This window comes from Triturus cristatus, chromosome 8, assembly GCF_964204655.1.
Source record: "Triturus cristatus chromosome 8, aTriCri1.1, whole genome shotgun sequence".
Lineage (NCBI taxonomy): Eukaryota > Metazoa > Chordata > Amphibia > Caudata > Salamandridae > Triturus > Triturus cristatus.
In genome coordinates, this window is record NC_140591.1 from 921,055,894 (window position 1) to 921,071,059 (window position 15,166).

The following is a 15,166-nucleotide window of genomic DNA, read 5'->3' on the forward strand; positions in this document are numbered from 1 at the left end:
TTGACCTCCGTAATATTTGACACTAGTCCTGAGAAGATAAGATGAGGCAGGCTCAGTGGATACTTTGTTAAGAGATAACCTAGCTTTGATGAGTTGTTGCAAGGATTGCTCTGTATGTGAAGTGTAATATGTATGTTCAAGTCGTATGATATTCTGAGGTAATGTTTTGGAGTGACCCTAGGAGGCTTTCCTTTTCTTAGAGAAAACATTTATAATATCTCGAGCTGAAGCTTTAAAAGCATCCCATATGGTACAGAAAAAAATAGTATCAGAAAGAGTTGTTGAATCTCCACCATTTAGTATTATAGCGTTTAGGTAAAAGGTGTAGTTGAATTGAAGTTGGGACATGATCAGAAATTAGAATGGTGCCAATATCTGCACTATGTAGAGATTGGGGAAGATGATGTGAGAAAAATATGATCTATCCTAGATCGTGTATGATGAACTTGGGAAAAGTATGTGTCTTCCCTCAAAGGGGGATTACATAGACACCAGCCATCTGTCAAGTGACATTGTCTGATAGCTTGTACAAATGCTTTTTGTGTTTTTTTGGGGATGTAGTGTGCTGAAGAGTGTCTTTCTACAACAGGATCAACACAGTGATAACAATCTCCTGCTAATATTAGATTATCATCTTGATGCTGTAATGGTTTCTGCACAATAGTGGACCAAAACTGACAATCTGAGCCAGTAGGGCCATACACCTTAAACAAAACAATAGGAACTTTGTTAAGAGATACTGTAAGCAGTAACCATATGTTTTCTGAGTCTAATTCTTGTGAAAGCAGTTGAACTTGAAGCGATTTATGGCATGTGATTACACAATTTATTTCACCATTACCTGGCAAAGGAACACTGCCCCCACCCAGTCGTTGCATATTTTTATGCAGCCTTGTTCTTTAAGGTTTGTCTCTTGTAAAAACGATATATGAGCATTAAGGTTTGCCAAATGCAATAAAACACTGATGTTGACAAGGTGAGTTTGGATTTCTGTGTAGAATGAGACGCTTGGCAAACTAACATGCCCCGTTGGGGGCTGCCACCCGCTGTCCCCAACAGTATTTACCCTAATAACCCTCAACAGTTTCTCTTTTGTGCTTTTTCCTTAAAAACCACAGTGTGTGACTACAAGTCCTCTCCCTCAAAGCCCCCCTTTGGGAGCTGATGCCCTGTTTATACCAGGGTGAGTGCCCAGTTATACCCCCAATAATAATAGACATTTACAAGACTGGGACTGCTCTGCATGTATGTGTGACACTGTGTAGCAACACTAATTGCGAATGGCGTAAATGAAATAAAATATGTTTGCATGTTCTTCCCATAGAATATATGGTTGATTGATAGACAGTGGCTGTGTTTTGCTGGTATAAAACTTGTTTTGTGACCACCAGATCTGATCACTGTTCTTTTCTGGTGCTCCAAACACAATACCTGGCACTTTCAGGGTACTTTGTCTAAGAGAACAATAACAGTGAAGCTTCAGAGTAACAAGATGCCGCTTTCTGGCTTTACAGCACGTTACAAAATGAGTTTGTTCTGTGTTTTTTCTCATTTTCTTCACTGGGTAATTCCTCTTAGAAAACAGTGGCAAGTATTAGATTTCTCATATAAACTTTATAGTCTGATACATGTTAATTGCATGGCCACTCCGCACTCACGTCTTTGGGGGAAGTGACCTCTCCGCATCCCACCCTGACGAAAGCCCAGGACCCTTAATAGGCCAATAGCGAGGGCTGAAACATGTTGGTGTTTAGTTTATGGCAGAGGTCTTCAAACTTTTGTCGGCTGAGCCCCCCCATCTAAAACGTTTTACACGTCGAGCCTCCCCACCATCACCACCACCTGACAAAAACATTTTAGAAGCTGGTACTATGCATACTTGATGGCCCTTCCCTCCTGCAGAGCCCAGGTCATATAGGGCAAATAATATTAAATAAATTAAGTGTGTTTAGTAAACTGAAGTTTTTTTAGTGCTTGTGCTTATTCTACAGTTCAAATGAAAAGTTGCCAAGAAAAAATTAGCACAAAAAAAATTGGTGCTTTATTTTTCACATAAAACACAAAATTTAGGATAGATTAGCAAAAACACTCCCGAAACACAGGTGTGGGGTGTGCCTGTTTTTCTCCACAGAGACCGTCAATGTGTGGATGGATTCTTGCTTCTGCCATCCTTTGGTTGTGCTCCACTTCCAGTTTTGAGCAGTACCTGGAAACGGGAGTGCTCACAAAATTTTGTAATATATTTTTTTGCAGTTTTATATAGTGCGACATGACCCAAAGGTATTGGAGTGCTTACAGGAGCATCTTTTACATTACACAGGCACACATTCATTTTTTGTAAGCAGAGGGAGATTAAGTGGGCTGCCCAGAATCACAGGATTTTGAGCAGACACCAAGAATTTAACCTGGTTCCCCAGCTCTACAGTCATCAGCTCTGCCTGTTGCGCCACATCCTTACCCCTAAACAAGATATCAGAACAAGCATTTACAATGCAATGGTCTCGGCATTGTTAAAGTTAAAGCTATTGGCATTGCTCATGACATTATTTTTGTTTATGTTTTTGTTTTTAAAACATTTAAAGAAACGACATTGTTATTTACAATGCTCAAGCCCATCAACTTCTTTGATAACAGTGAACTGGCATTTTAACCATATTAATGTTTCTCTAAGTCCCCTCTCCCTTGTTTAGTGGTAATTCATTGAATTCCTGTTCTCAAGGCACAGTCTCACCTGATCCAACCTTAGTCATGAAGGTAAATGTACGTTGGGTAGACCTTCAGTTAAAAGTATGCACTGTAGTGTAAAAGGTTGCACTAAGCTCCTCATACCTTACCCTCGAACCTCTGAGAACTGCATCCGGGTTTCTGCTCAATGTCTCACATTACCAAACAGCACAGGAAAGTGCAACTTTTACACAGTTCAAGATTCCAAACTCTAAAACTACTTATCAAATCAAATTCGAGCGGCCAATAGGAAAATTGTTAGAGGGTATCTCATTCTAAAATCCACCCGTTTCTGCAAAATTATAGTGCATCAGGGAACGCTGCATAGAGAGATGCAGTGGCACTTTGTTCTCCAAGCTCCAGCACCAACCTGGCGCCCTCTGCACTCTCCCCGTGCGTGTTGTAATTGACGGTCATGACCTTCACCGAGCTCTTGAAGACTATCTTGCCCTCCTGCAGGTAGGCTAGGGTGCGGCGGATCAGGAAGCGCCTTTCATCGGCATCTTGGAGGGTAGCAGGCAGCAGAACCGGAGGAGTAAAAACAACCCGGTACTCACATCTGCTGGAGGTACCAGCAGCACGCGGCCGCGGAGAGTCCTGGGAAGTGTAGTCCGGAAGCAGTAGCAGTGACCCGGAAGTAACTTCTAGCTGGTATACGGACGTGAGTATAGGAGAGTAAAGACTAGAGCGCATTTCCATGTCAGAGCAGAGCTAGAGAGTGTGAACAAGAAGCTTTGTGCTTCAGGAATAGAAAACAGTGAAATTCACGGCATTTCAAAAAGCAGTAGGTTGTGCGAACCGAGTAAAACAAGTGCCATATATCTTTAACCAATTACCGCGCACAAAAGGCCCCCGGGAGCCCCACGCTGGGCCAGCCTGAGAGGACAGGGGGGAGGAGACCAGAGCAGCAGCCGAACACGGGAGCCGACAGCAGGGGAGAGGATGCCATTAACACCACCGCCTTTCTCCGAGGTCAAGCAGAAATACCTCGGAGAAACGCTGCGGCGTTTTCGGATTCGGGGGAGTGTTTTCTTTCTCTCCTCTTGCCATTGGCTGGAATGTTTACATTCCAGAGGAGAGAAAGAAAGTAAAAAACACGCCCCCGAATCCGAAAAAGACGGGGCTTGTTTGGAGAGACAATGCTCTTCTCCAATGGCTGACCAGTATTTCAGAGGCCAGCCAATGGAGAAGAGGTAAAAAAGGGGCGGGTTAAAGCCCCACTCCTAACATTAAATCTCGCAAGCGCAGCCTTCACTAGCCGAGACTTAAGAAGGGGTTCCACAAAACATGCTTTCTGACACGATTGAAAAATCCATGATTATGTGGAGTATGGCCAGGTGTTGCCATGTCAGTAGGAGGCCAGCCACAGTTTTCCAAGAAGGCCTAGGGGACATTTACATCATATACATGTGATATAAGTGATTCAAGAGGATATTTACATCTTTATTCTCTAGCAGCATCAAAAGTCAATTTGGTGGCATAGTTGGCTTATAAAGCTTCAGAAATAGCTGCACAAGAATTTTTTTAAATTTGGTCTACGAAAGAAGTGAGGACAGATGGTAGGCATACTTCACAATATTTGTTATATCAGGCTTGTGAACTCAGCTCTAGGGATTGGAACATGTCATGCAAGCACCAGCAACTTTAATCAAGGTCAAATTCATTTTTCGTAAGTCACTGGTAAATTAAGTGATTTTGCCCAGGATCACATGATGTTGAGCCGATACCAGGACTGGAACTGGGGTGCCCAGAACCAAAGTCAGCACCTATGGCATTAATGCCAAATCCGCTCCTCCTTGAAACATCCAACGTTCCCACTAGTAGTGGGATGAAGGATAAAGGAGCAAGGCTTTAAAAAATATTACAAAAAGCTCTTCACTCTTACCTGCCAGAGAATGGAATCTTCAGGAAGGATACAACCATTGTAAATTCCTTGCAGTGAAACGTACTTCCGACGTGGGAAGCAACATGGGGTGCAACTAGACCCGAACTTCGGGGTGTGGGGGGACTAAGACTCCCAGGCAGGGCTGGCCCTAACACTGATCGCACACCTGAGGGGGACAGGTGAGTGAAGTGTCACATGAGCAGGGTGAGTAGTGTGCCTGTGTGACTGCAGGGTGAGGTACAGGCTGAACTTGTATGACTGCAGGGTGAGGTACAGGGTGAACAGCGCAAGAGCATTGTGAGGGCAGAGTGATCACTGAGAGTGCAGGGTGTGCGGTGTGCTGATGTGACCGCAAGTAAGTGGAGGGAGAACGTGAGTTCTTGGTGAGTGGCATAAGTGCAGTGTGGTCACTGTGAGTGCAGGGTGAGCGGGTGGTATGAGTGCATGGTGATCAGTGTGAGTACATTGTGATCCCTGTGAGTGCAGGGTGAGTGTGAAAGAGAAAGGCGAGAATGAGGAGTGAGTTGTCTGAATGCAGGGTGCATTCCCAGACACAGTTGAAGTTACTCAGCATGTTATTTGAGGCTTGGCATAGGGTTTGAGATATAAGTTAAACTATTGCTTTTATGGCATTATTCAGGCTCCAGGGATCGAGGGTGGAGAAAATAAATATCGTGCTTATCCTGCAACAAACTTCCAGTCTTGCGATTAGGGTTGCCAGCTCTTTATATTTGTGTCCCAGATGGTACAAAAATAAACAGTCCCCTATGTTATGGGCATGGATTTTATCACCGTGAATCGGTGGCGGCAGCCATGTCAAATGCCTTAAACATAAAGGACCTCCTGTCTGACCGGTTTGGACTTGCCAAGTGTCTCAGTACGGACACACCCTCTGGGTGCAGGAGGGTCCCCAAAGTGTGGATCAGAGATGAGATAATCAGAGCAAAGGTATACTCTTGACAAGTTGCAGTTGCGAAGACCCCCTCAGCCCCCCCTTCGTCGTCGTGTGTGTCAGCCCGGGCAGAGACAGCTTCCAGGGCGCACACACAGTTTTTTAGCTGCCAGCCGCACCCGAGTACTTCACTGGTGTTTAAAAGACCATTCACGTGTTAACGAGGCTTTGCTGTTTTTTTCACCTGTTAGGGCCCCTGCATCTCCACTCTGACTATGGCTGAGACACGACTGGCACCTGGAGGCAACAATGGAAGATGAAGTGGTGGGGTGGAGTACGCGCCTCCTCTGAGGGGATGCTGCGCCCCCCCAGGGGGGCGCACCCCACAGTTTGAAGACCTATGGTTTAGGGTCATAGGACCATCATATCCTCCCACCCTACGATAGTAATATTTTAAGCTTCCCCCCTCTCCATGAATAAAGGATACTTTAGAAGTGGTGGAGGAATTATATATTTAATGTTACGCCCCCATTCACAATATCTTCATAAGTGCTCCCTGAAATATGGTTGAGCCTACCCTGACCTTTAGGAGTTGGGGTGAGCATGATGATGAAGCATGTCACTATTATAGTGAGTGACGGCTATAATAAGAAAAAGGTCTTTCTCCCTTCCTACCCTTTTGTCAAGGAGGATCATTAGACTAGGGATGTTCAGACCTCTTTCGGTGTTCTTTTCCTCTAGAAACATCTCCTCCTTTATTTTTGGTTCCTCCCCCTTCTTCCTGAGTTTAAACCCCTGACATTCCAGGAAACTACTTTTCAAGAACATTTAAAATAAATAATTCAATTAATACAATCAGACCTATCCTTGGAAAGATTAAAAGGCACCATGTAATTAATTAGAAATGAGAAATGCAATAATAGTAAGAAAACACAGGTACGTGTCCATAGAAGAAGTACAATGTATAAAAAAGTGAAAGAAAAAAACAAGAGAGTTGAAGAAGAGATGTAAGACAAACAAAAAAAGAATCGGATGTCTAAAAGAGAAAGAATAAAAAAATAAACATGCCTACAAAGACTGTTGATGAGGACGGGGGGCTACAAGAGACGACGGTACGCCAAAACCTCAGAGGAAAGGGAGGCACACGAAGGGCAATAATACATGTGACGGGAGACGGAACCTAGAAACAAGACGAGATCACTCCTGTAAGGAAAAAAGTGTTATAATTAGTAAGAGGTAGTAAATAGTAACCGAAGAACGCTTCCAACCCTATAGCAAAATTCAAACTATAAATTGCCAATGAGAACATGTCTAGTTGACATATTCTGCATATATCAAGCAAAATATCAATGATAAGAAGCATAAAGAAGCAAAAATTGTAAACAACAAAGCATCATTTTAACAAATAAGGTGATGCAGCAAAATCCATATTCTCAGTTTTTTTGACTTGCGAGCAATTTTTTCAGGCAGGATGGATCTTCATAAGCAGTAGTTTTACTATTGTTTGACCTTGAAGAGACAAGGATGGAAAAGCCCAAATCGAGCTCCGAGGGAGCCATACATTGTTCGCCTGCTCAAGAACTCTTTTAGTCATTCTGCAGTAATCTTGGTATAGTCCTGGTAGAAGAATAAATCATGTCCAGACCACGATATGCGTTTAAGTTGTCTGACAGCTGAAGTGACCTGCATTAGTTCTGTGTATTTAAAAAAATACAAGCTGAACACTCAAGGCTTCCTAGATGTGGTTGGAACTTTAGGAGAATGGCCAAGTCTTTAAGCTCTTTGGACATTAAGAGATGGACCTTCAGGAAGACTTAAAATCTGCAGTAGGAAAGCCTAGAAAAAAGATATAGGATTAGTACAATCTATGCCTTCGAATAACCCGTAAATGCGAAGGTTGTTCCTACTGTTGCGATTTTCCAAATCCTCAACCTATCTGTGTAAACTAGTTACTTGTTCCTGAAGAAAATTTACCTTAGGTGTAGTGTCCTTGACGTCACAAATTTGCTGCTCTACATTAGAAATGCACTTCTCCATGGTATTCCATCATTCTGAAAGATTTTGTAATCTCACATTCGTTTCTGTAATGAATGGGTGCAGAGAGCTTATTTTCTCTAATAGCATATCTAGAGAAGCATTATGAGGAAATATAGAGGGTGACGGCAGATCCTTCTGGAGTCTTTTAGTTGGCACTTTGGTGGCATTAGGTTTAGCAGCTGTAGCAGGCATGACTAACGAAGAAGATGCACCAGCATTCTTGGTTTGTGAGACACTCTTTATTTTGAAGTAATTGAGAAGCCCAGGAGTAAGTTTGATGGATTTGCCTGAAGAAAGCCTGGTCAGACACTTCTTATTTTGTGATCTGCCCATACGTATGAGCCTATTATCGATGGCCGATAAGAAGTGTCTCCATGTACAAAGAGAAGAAAAACGGACCTGACCAGTTCTTGATAATATGCCCTTTGTAAGAAATGAAAACAACAATGAAAAAAAGAGAATTCTCCTCAGAAAAGGCTTAAATCAGATCAAAATCACATTAAAATGTGTCATTATTAGCCCTAACAAAAACAAGCTAGTAAGAAAAAAATAGCCAAATACTTGCTAAGTAAAATGCAGGCACAAGTGGCTCAAATTCTCTTTGAAAAGTCAGTCAAAACAAAAGAGGTTTCAAAGAGATAAAAAAACTGCACCTCAAGAAATGTTACAGATATAAGGAAATACCAGGTCCAGACGTGCCTCTGTTGCAAAGGTTAACTGTTTAAGCAAGGCCTCACTTGTGGTGGTACAATTCCAAATAATCTGTGGAGACACTTACTGTCATGCTTCAGCATGCCATAAATTGTCAGCAGCCCTTGAAGGGAAGATGCGTTCCTGCTAGGTGATGATTTACGCGCTCCCAATCAGTAAAATAAGGGTGAGCGGCATCTTCGAAGCTTCCTGGATAAATACCAGGCAGAAAAGGTCAATTTGGAAATGAAAAGCTGCCCTACCGAAACCTCTTTGTGCGCCCTCACACGACGCCTCATCGGCATGCTGCCATCGTCGCCCAGCGTCAAGCCACCCCCCCCCCCCCACTGTAGACTAATTTGCAAAAACAGCAATTTGATGACTTTTTGAATGCAGCCGCTATCCAGGGATGATGCACATTAATCAAAAATGTTTACAGTTCTAACATTTAGGGACATGACCAATAAATACAAAAACACAACCATAGCCAAATGCACTTAATGCAATTTATGCCCAAAGTTAGTAAAAAAGAAATCCGCACCAATTATGTGGGGAAAAGTGCTCTAAACATGAAAGGGTGCCAATGCGAATAAAGAAGTGATGGGTGTCTCAGAACAAAAACAAGACATATGTCTCTTGTCTCTATGAATGACTTACAGAAATGTAGTAAAAAATTGAGTCTCTATAGCGTCTGTAATCAACGGCGTCTCAGAGATCGTCAGGACAGGAGAAACTGGGATGAGCACATACATGTTGGTCGATACTCCTGCTGAGTCTGAGCAAAGCAGATAGGACCCAGTGGTAGATAGATGAAACAATTGGGAGGACTTCTAGAGCTCCTGGCCAGTAGGTGTTGGCCAGATTTGGGATTAATCAAGGAACTTCTCCAGAGAAGAAGGAAAGAACCAGGGCATCAGGGAGAGGCCACTGCCATTGGAAGAGTTAATCATGTTGGGATGCCCTCCAGAGTAAAAAGAACTAAGGAATAAATTGCGTCGGGATGCCAAAATGAGTAGGTAGCTACCGGTGAGAGGAGGTGGCGTGCAGGGATCGCACTCTCTCAATGAGTTAATCCATGTACTTCAAAGTGGTTCCTAAATGCAAAACCACATTAGTTTATATTCATATCACTGTTCTTGTATCATTTGAAAGTCCATCAAAACTTTCCGTGCTGCTGCTGATGCTAAAAATGCCCATCTAAATGGGGTGCTGCTAAAGTATTCCAGTGTACTTCTCAAAAAACGAACTGTCGGAGGTGATCACTGATGCCTTGCAAAGTCTTAGCTGTTTAGGTTTCTGCAAACTGTGTCAGGCAGATGCTTGTGGCAACAATTTATGTTTTGAAGTTACGTAGTACACAGCCTCGCTCCTCCAACATTAGTTGTGTCCACTAGGGTAATTGTATGATGCCATTGCCTGCATTGTCTCAATCTGAAACACACAAATTGTAGTGGCAGTTTCCACGTTTCTTTATGTGAAAACACACAAGTGGAAATGAAGAAGTGTAGGAAATTGGGTTACTTTTTGAAGTTGGTGAAACTCTACTCATGCTGCAACCACAATTTCTGTTCGGTTGAAGTCCCAAGCAAACCCCAAATTAACTAGTGCTTAACCCTCCGATAGCTTGGCACAAAAGCAGTCAGGCTTAACTTAGAGGCAATATGTAAAGTATTTATGCAGCACTCCCAATAGTCATAAAGTGGAACACAGCAAGAAAAATCCCATACCAATTTAGAAAATGATGTGAGACTCAGGCTACAAAAATCAAATAGATAGAACTAGAGATATGCAATTGTGAAGATTTAAGTGCAAATATTGCCTAAAAGCACAAAGCGCCAACTGTGGTTTGGTCATGCCAGACCAGGACAAAATCACAAGTTCAGGCCGACTGCGATTGAGGGTGGGCTGGATTCAGGGACCAAGGTCAATCTGCTGATCACAGTACTGTAATTCCTGGTTTGCGGAGCGTTGTGAGCTACCGTGTGGTGGATGCATCGTGTAGTAGCAGTTCCGATGGGCTGTGTTGCGAGGTCTGGCATTAAGGATGCATTGCACAATGGTGATTCAGTGAGCTGTGTAGCTGTGATGTGAGGTGGCGTGCAGCAGTGGTTCTGAAGAGCTGCGGGTTCCACCGTCTCGGATGCGTTATGAAGTGGTGGTTCTGATGCGGTGCTTTGACACGATTCGTCCTGCTTGGACCACAGCTGGGCTGACAGAGCACCTTCAGGCCCACTTCCAAGGATCCAGGACTGGGGTGGCACCCGTTGGGGGCAAGGTTCACAGCAACACTTGGAGTCACTCTGGTGGTCCTGGATTCAAGATGCAGGTCCAATCGTTTTCACTCAGGTGGAAGGGCAGCACAATAGCAGGCCAGCAAGGTAGCAAACTTTATTGCAGCAGAGCAACACAGCAGTCCTTCTAAGTCTTTCACAGGTCCAGAAGTGGACTGAAGAGTTTGGTCTGAGGGTCCAATATTTATACTTGGTGCCAGCTTTGAAGTAGAAGGTTCTGGAGGTTTCCACCGCCAGAGGTGTTTGGAATTTCCTGCCTCCCTGCCCGGACCCAACTTTTCTAGGGCCACCCATGACTAGTCTCAAACCCTTTGTGAGTGTGCTGGGGCAGAGCCTTACAGATGTACACGTGAGGGGGGGACAGATCCTCCCCCCTATCAAGTTATAAATTGCCCATCTTGCCAACACCCATTCTCTCTTTGTCTCACTGTCTGGAAGCAATACACAAAGACCAGCTGCCAGTTACACCTAGTCATGTGAACCAGGCTGCAGGTACCATATGGTTGGGACAAAAAGATTCCAACTTTTAAAAAGTGGAATTTCCAGAATTCTTACTTAAACTCCGACTTACAATTAAAGAGGGTTTTAAATTACAAATCTTTAGACACCTCACTCTGCAGTCCTACCTGCTCCCAATTGAAAGTTCTCACTTATTAAATGTAATACGGTATCCCAGTGTTTTCCTATAGAAAAGGTAGGCCTTGCAGTAGTAAAAACGAATGTGAATGTTTTTCACTGCCACTGCATGTAAAAGTACATATCCAGCCTTTTAAATAACCTGCCCTATGGATTGTTTAGGGCTTACCATAGGGATGACATGTATGTATAAAAAAGGAAGGTTTAGGCATGGCAAAGGTTTAATTTGCCATGTTGAAATGGCACTTTAAAACTGCACACACAGGCTGCACTAGCAGGCATTGGACATGTTTGAAATGGCTACTTAAGTTGGTGGCACAATCGGCGCTACAGGCCAATTAGTATCATTTTTCTACAGGCCCATTAATAGCATTTTTCTACAGCCCCTGGGTACATGCCGTATCACTTCACTAGAGACTTAGAAGTTAAATTTGGGAATTTGGTTTAAACAATGTTACCATGCTTCAGGGAATGAGCAAACACTTTAAACACTGGTTAGTAGTGGCAAAGTGCACTGCGTCCTAAGGCCAACAAAAACAGGATCAGCGATAATGGAGGTGTAAGGTAGAACGTATGGGGGAAGACCACCCTAAGGCTGACAGATCTAACACAAAGCCACTTTGCTCTTGTACATAAAGCAGTGTTATCTTTCCAGAATCAACATTGCCCAGATGTGGCCAGCCACACTGTCACGCGCAAAACCTGATTGCACCACGATAAAGTTCCATTGCAGTGCAAGTATCCACATTGTCCTGGTGTATACAATTGTGATGTGAAAATCTACATTATGCAGGTATCACGGTCATGCTAGAAACCAAATTACCCTGTAATGTTTTTTTCTATAAAAACATCTTTCTATTGCATTTATAATAAACACAATGGTGTGTAAACAAAAATCCAATATAGCAGCACTAAACAAAATAGAACAGGTTCATAATGGTCAGTGAGGAACAAGACAATGGTCAGCTGTTCAAAGTTCCATATACAATTAGCATAAGAACTCCAACACTCTTCACTGTTGGGACAATCCCTTCAACTGGAGGAAAGGTGACTCAATAAACAGTTAAAAGGAAAACTGTGATGTGTAATAAATATCAATCACAATAAAAGAACGAAGAAGAGGGCCAGAAAGAAAACAAATTAAAAAAAGGCAGGTCAACCAACACAGGCCCAGGATCGCTTCAATTTACTAGGTAAGGTAAGGCCTGTTCACAAAAAGAAGTGGCAGGGGGGTGGCGGCTGCAGCCAGGCAGCCCCTTTAGGGCTACTCCTGGACGACCCCAGCAGTAGGGATTGAACATCTGCACTGGCATATGAAGGGGCAGGTTCCGCATCAACCTCTTCACTACGCAGGAGGGCCAGAACATTGCGGATCAGTGTGTCTCATGATTCAATGTGTATCGTCTTATCTAGGTGGTTCCTTTGGGGAGTCTGCCCCACTTCCGTCAGTCCGGCCTTCCTGGCCCTCAAGGTCCTCCCCTCAACCCTCCCTCCGGGTGCTCCCAGGCCTCCAAAACCTCCAACCTCAGGCATCTCCATACCCCTCTAGAGTCCTCCCTGAGCAGAGCCCTCTCCTCAGCTCTTGCCTACGGGGTCACATCGACCCTCCAGGTTCCCACCACCGGTCCCGTGGCTGATTTCCAGGCTATCACTATTAGTCTTTTAGCCAACACCAGAGCCAGATCTACAAATCTAGTGGTCAACTTTGTGTGTGTGGTCTCAGGAATAACCCCGGTATACAGGTCTGCAAGGAGCATGGAAGGGAGTATCCCAGTGTGGTATTCAGGGTGTCCATCACCGCGTCCCAGAATGTGCATAGGCGGGGACAATACCGGGCCATATGGACAAAGTCTGCATCCAAGTGTCCAAACCTCGGGCAAGGACGTAACTTCCCACCATAAACTACTTGGATTCTATGTGTGATCATATGTCGTGGACATAAGTAAATTGGGTATACTTCAACCTGATGTTTCTGGAGACCCTTTAAGGGTAAGCCAATATCCTACGCCAATCCGATTCTGTAAAGTCTTGCTCCATTATCCGCCTCCCCACCGCCGCGGTAGTGTCGACAGGGATTTCTGAACCATTTCAGAGTAAGAGCAGTAAAACCATGTCTCTAAATGTCTAGCGGTATCCAAGAACACAAATAATTGCAACACTGTATGGGTGATAGGCTTATCCTGTCCTCCGGCCCATAGGTCCTTAAATGTCAGAATCAGTGCCTGGTAAGTAAGAAAGTGTCCTGGGGGCAGGTCATATTGGGACACCAGATCCTCCAACAGGCAAAATTATCCTATAATATAATGTGCAATTTCAGTGTAAGCATTATGGCCGACACGCTTCCCAACCCTTCTCCTATCCCCTCCCTATCCTCTTCTCCTCACCCTTTCACTCACAGGGGCTTGGAATGCAACAGTAACAGGGGCTGGTGAGCTGGAATTGCAGGAATGCTGAAAACTCAGGGTCTGTCCACATGATTAGCTTGAATGCCAGTGTATCAGTTTGCAGCTATGAAGATAGACAAAAGCGGACAATTCCTTCTTGCTTTGTGGTTCTTCCATGTACTCTACTGCAGCAAGTTAGCGGAAGCCTTCAGCTTTAAAACAGCTCTCAGTAAATCAAAATGTAAAATGTAAATTTGATACTTGTATAGTGCACTACTCACCCGCAAGGGTCTCAAGGCGCTTGTACGAATACCGCTGTGGAACCCATCCTGGCTTTCCCTGTGAGGCGTCCACTCCTGGGCACCCCCAAGGTGGAGGCCAGGCATCCTTAGCGTTGTGGGGGCCGTTGTGGAGATTAAGCAAGCTATTGCCCAGAGTTGCAGAGTGGGACTCCATGATTAGAATAGGCACCGAGGCGAGAATTATCAGGTCCGTGGAATTTTTGAGCCCAAGACCCGCCGAGGCGGGTAATTGAACCCTGGTCCCGGGCTAGACCTCTGCATCAGGGTCTGCCGCTCTAATCATTGAGCCACACTTCTCCACGAAATCAACAGACCAAACATCTCTTTGTGGATGTGCATGCTTGTGCACTGTGGTGCTCCTTTACATTTTGCTTCTTTTTCCCACCTGGAAGAGGAGTCTACCTGTAAAAGGGTGCTGCTTTGAGTAGGGGGATCAAATGAATGACTCAACAGGTTACAGACATTTGGAAGGGGCTGTGCGTAGAATAGAACTATGAGGGCTTCATCAATAGGATCATTGGGATCATGACATCCCATGCAACCCTAAAAAATGCATGGTAGCCTGCGACCAACCAATAAATGTCAGAGTAGCTTGATACTCAGTCCAGCCATGTAATTGACAGCTAGGTGCTAAGATGGAAGAACAATGCTCACCAATGGGAGTTGAGCATAATACAGGCAGCACTTGCCCATTGGCTGGCATGTTAGCATGATGTCTGTGTACGCTATGACATGTTTAACCAATAAGGGCCTACTATGAGAAGAATCTGCACTCATCCTGTCCTAGATATCCAGGCAACGGCAGATGTCCTTTGGACTCATTCTCCTTCATCATCCCTCATATAACTACTATGGCCTGAGTGGAGGTCTAGAATAGGCCAGCAGTAGCTGCACCAGCCCTCTAGCCACATTAGGGCTCCCACATACTGACAAGATATTACCTTTGACTAGATATACATTAGTGCAAGCCTCCAGTAGGAGAAAGCAGTGGTGGTACATAATGCTCATTGCAGAAGCATAATAATGTGTACATAAATGATGTCCAGAGTGTAATGAAGGCTTTTGTTTGAGCATTTGGCCAAATACTTAGTTTAATGTTATGATTATAAAGTATATCCCATTATTGTAAAGGACAATAATGTTCTACTTTTGTAGATCTGAATAGTATGTTTGATACAATAGTGATTGAATCAAAAAAAGGGAGCTACAGAGGGAAGACGTGCCAGAACACCCTCCAATCAACTACAGTTTCAACACACAAGAACTGGCACCAAGTAGCAAAAATGTATGTAATCTGGAATGAGTGGAAGAAAGAATGCTTTATC

The 15,166-nt window shown here is 44.0% G+C and overlaps 1 protein-coding gene across 4 annotated transcripts in view; it reads left to right on the plus strand.

The window, feature by feature from the left end:
• The window catches only part of CRYBG3 (crystallin beta-gamma domain containing 3), a 1,479,538-nt gene that overhangs the window by 456,256 nt on the left and 1,008,116 nt on the right, over window positions 1–15,166 (plus strand). The window lies entirely within an intron of this gene.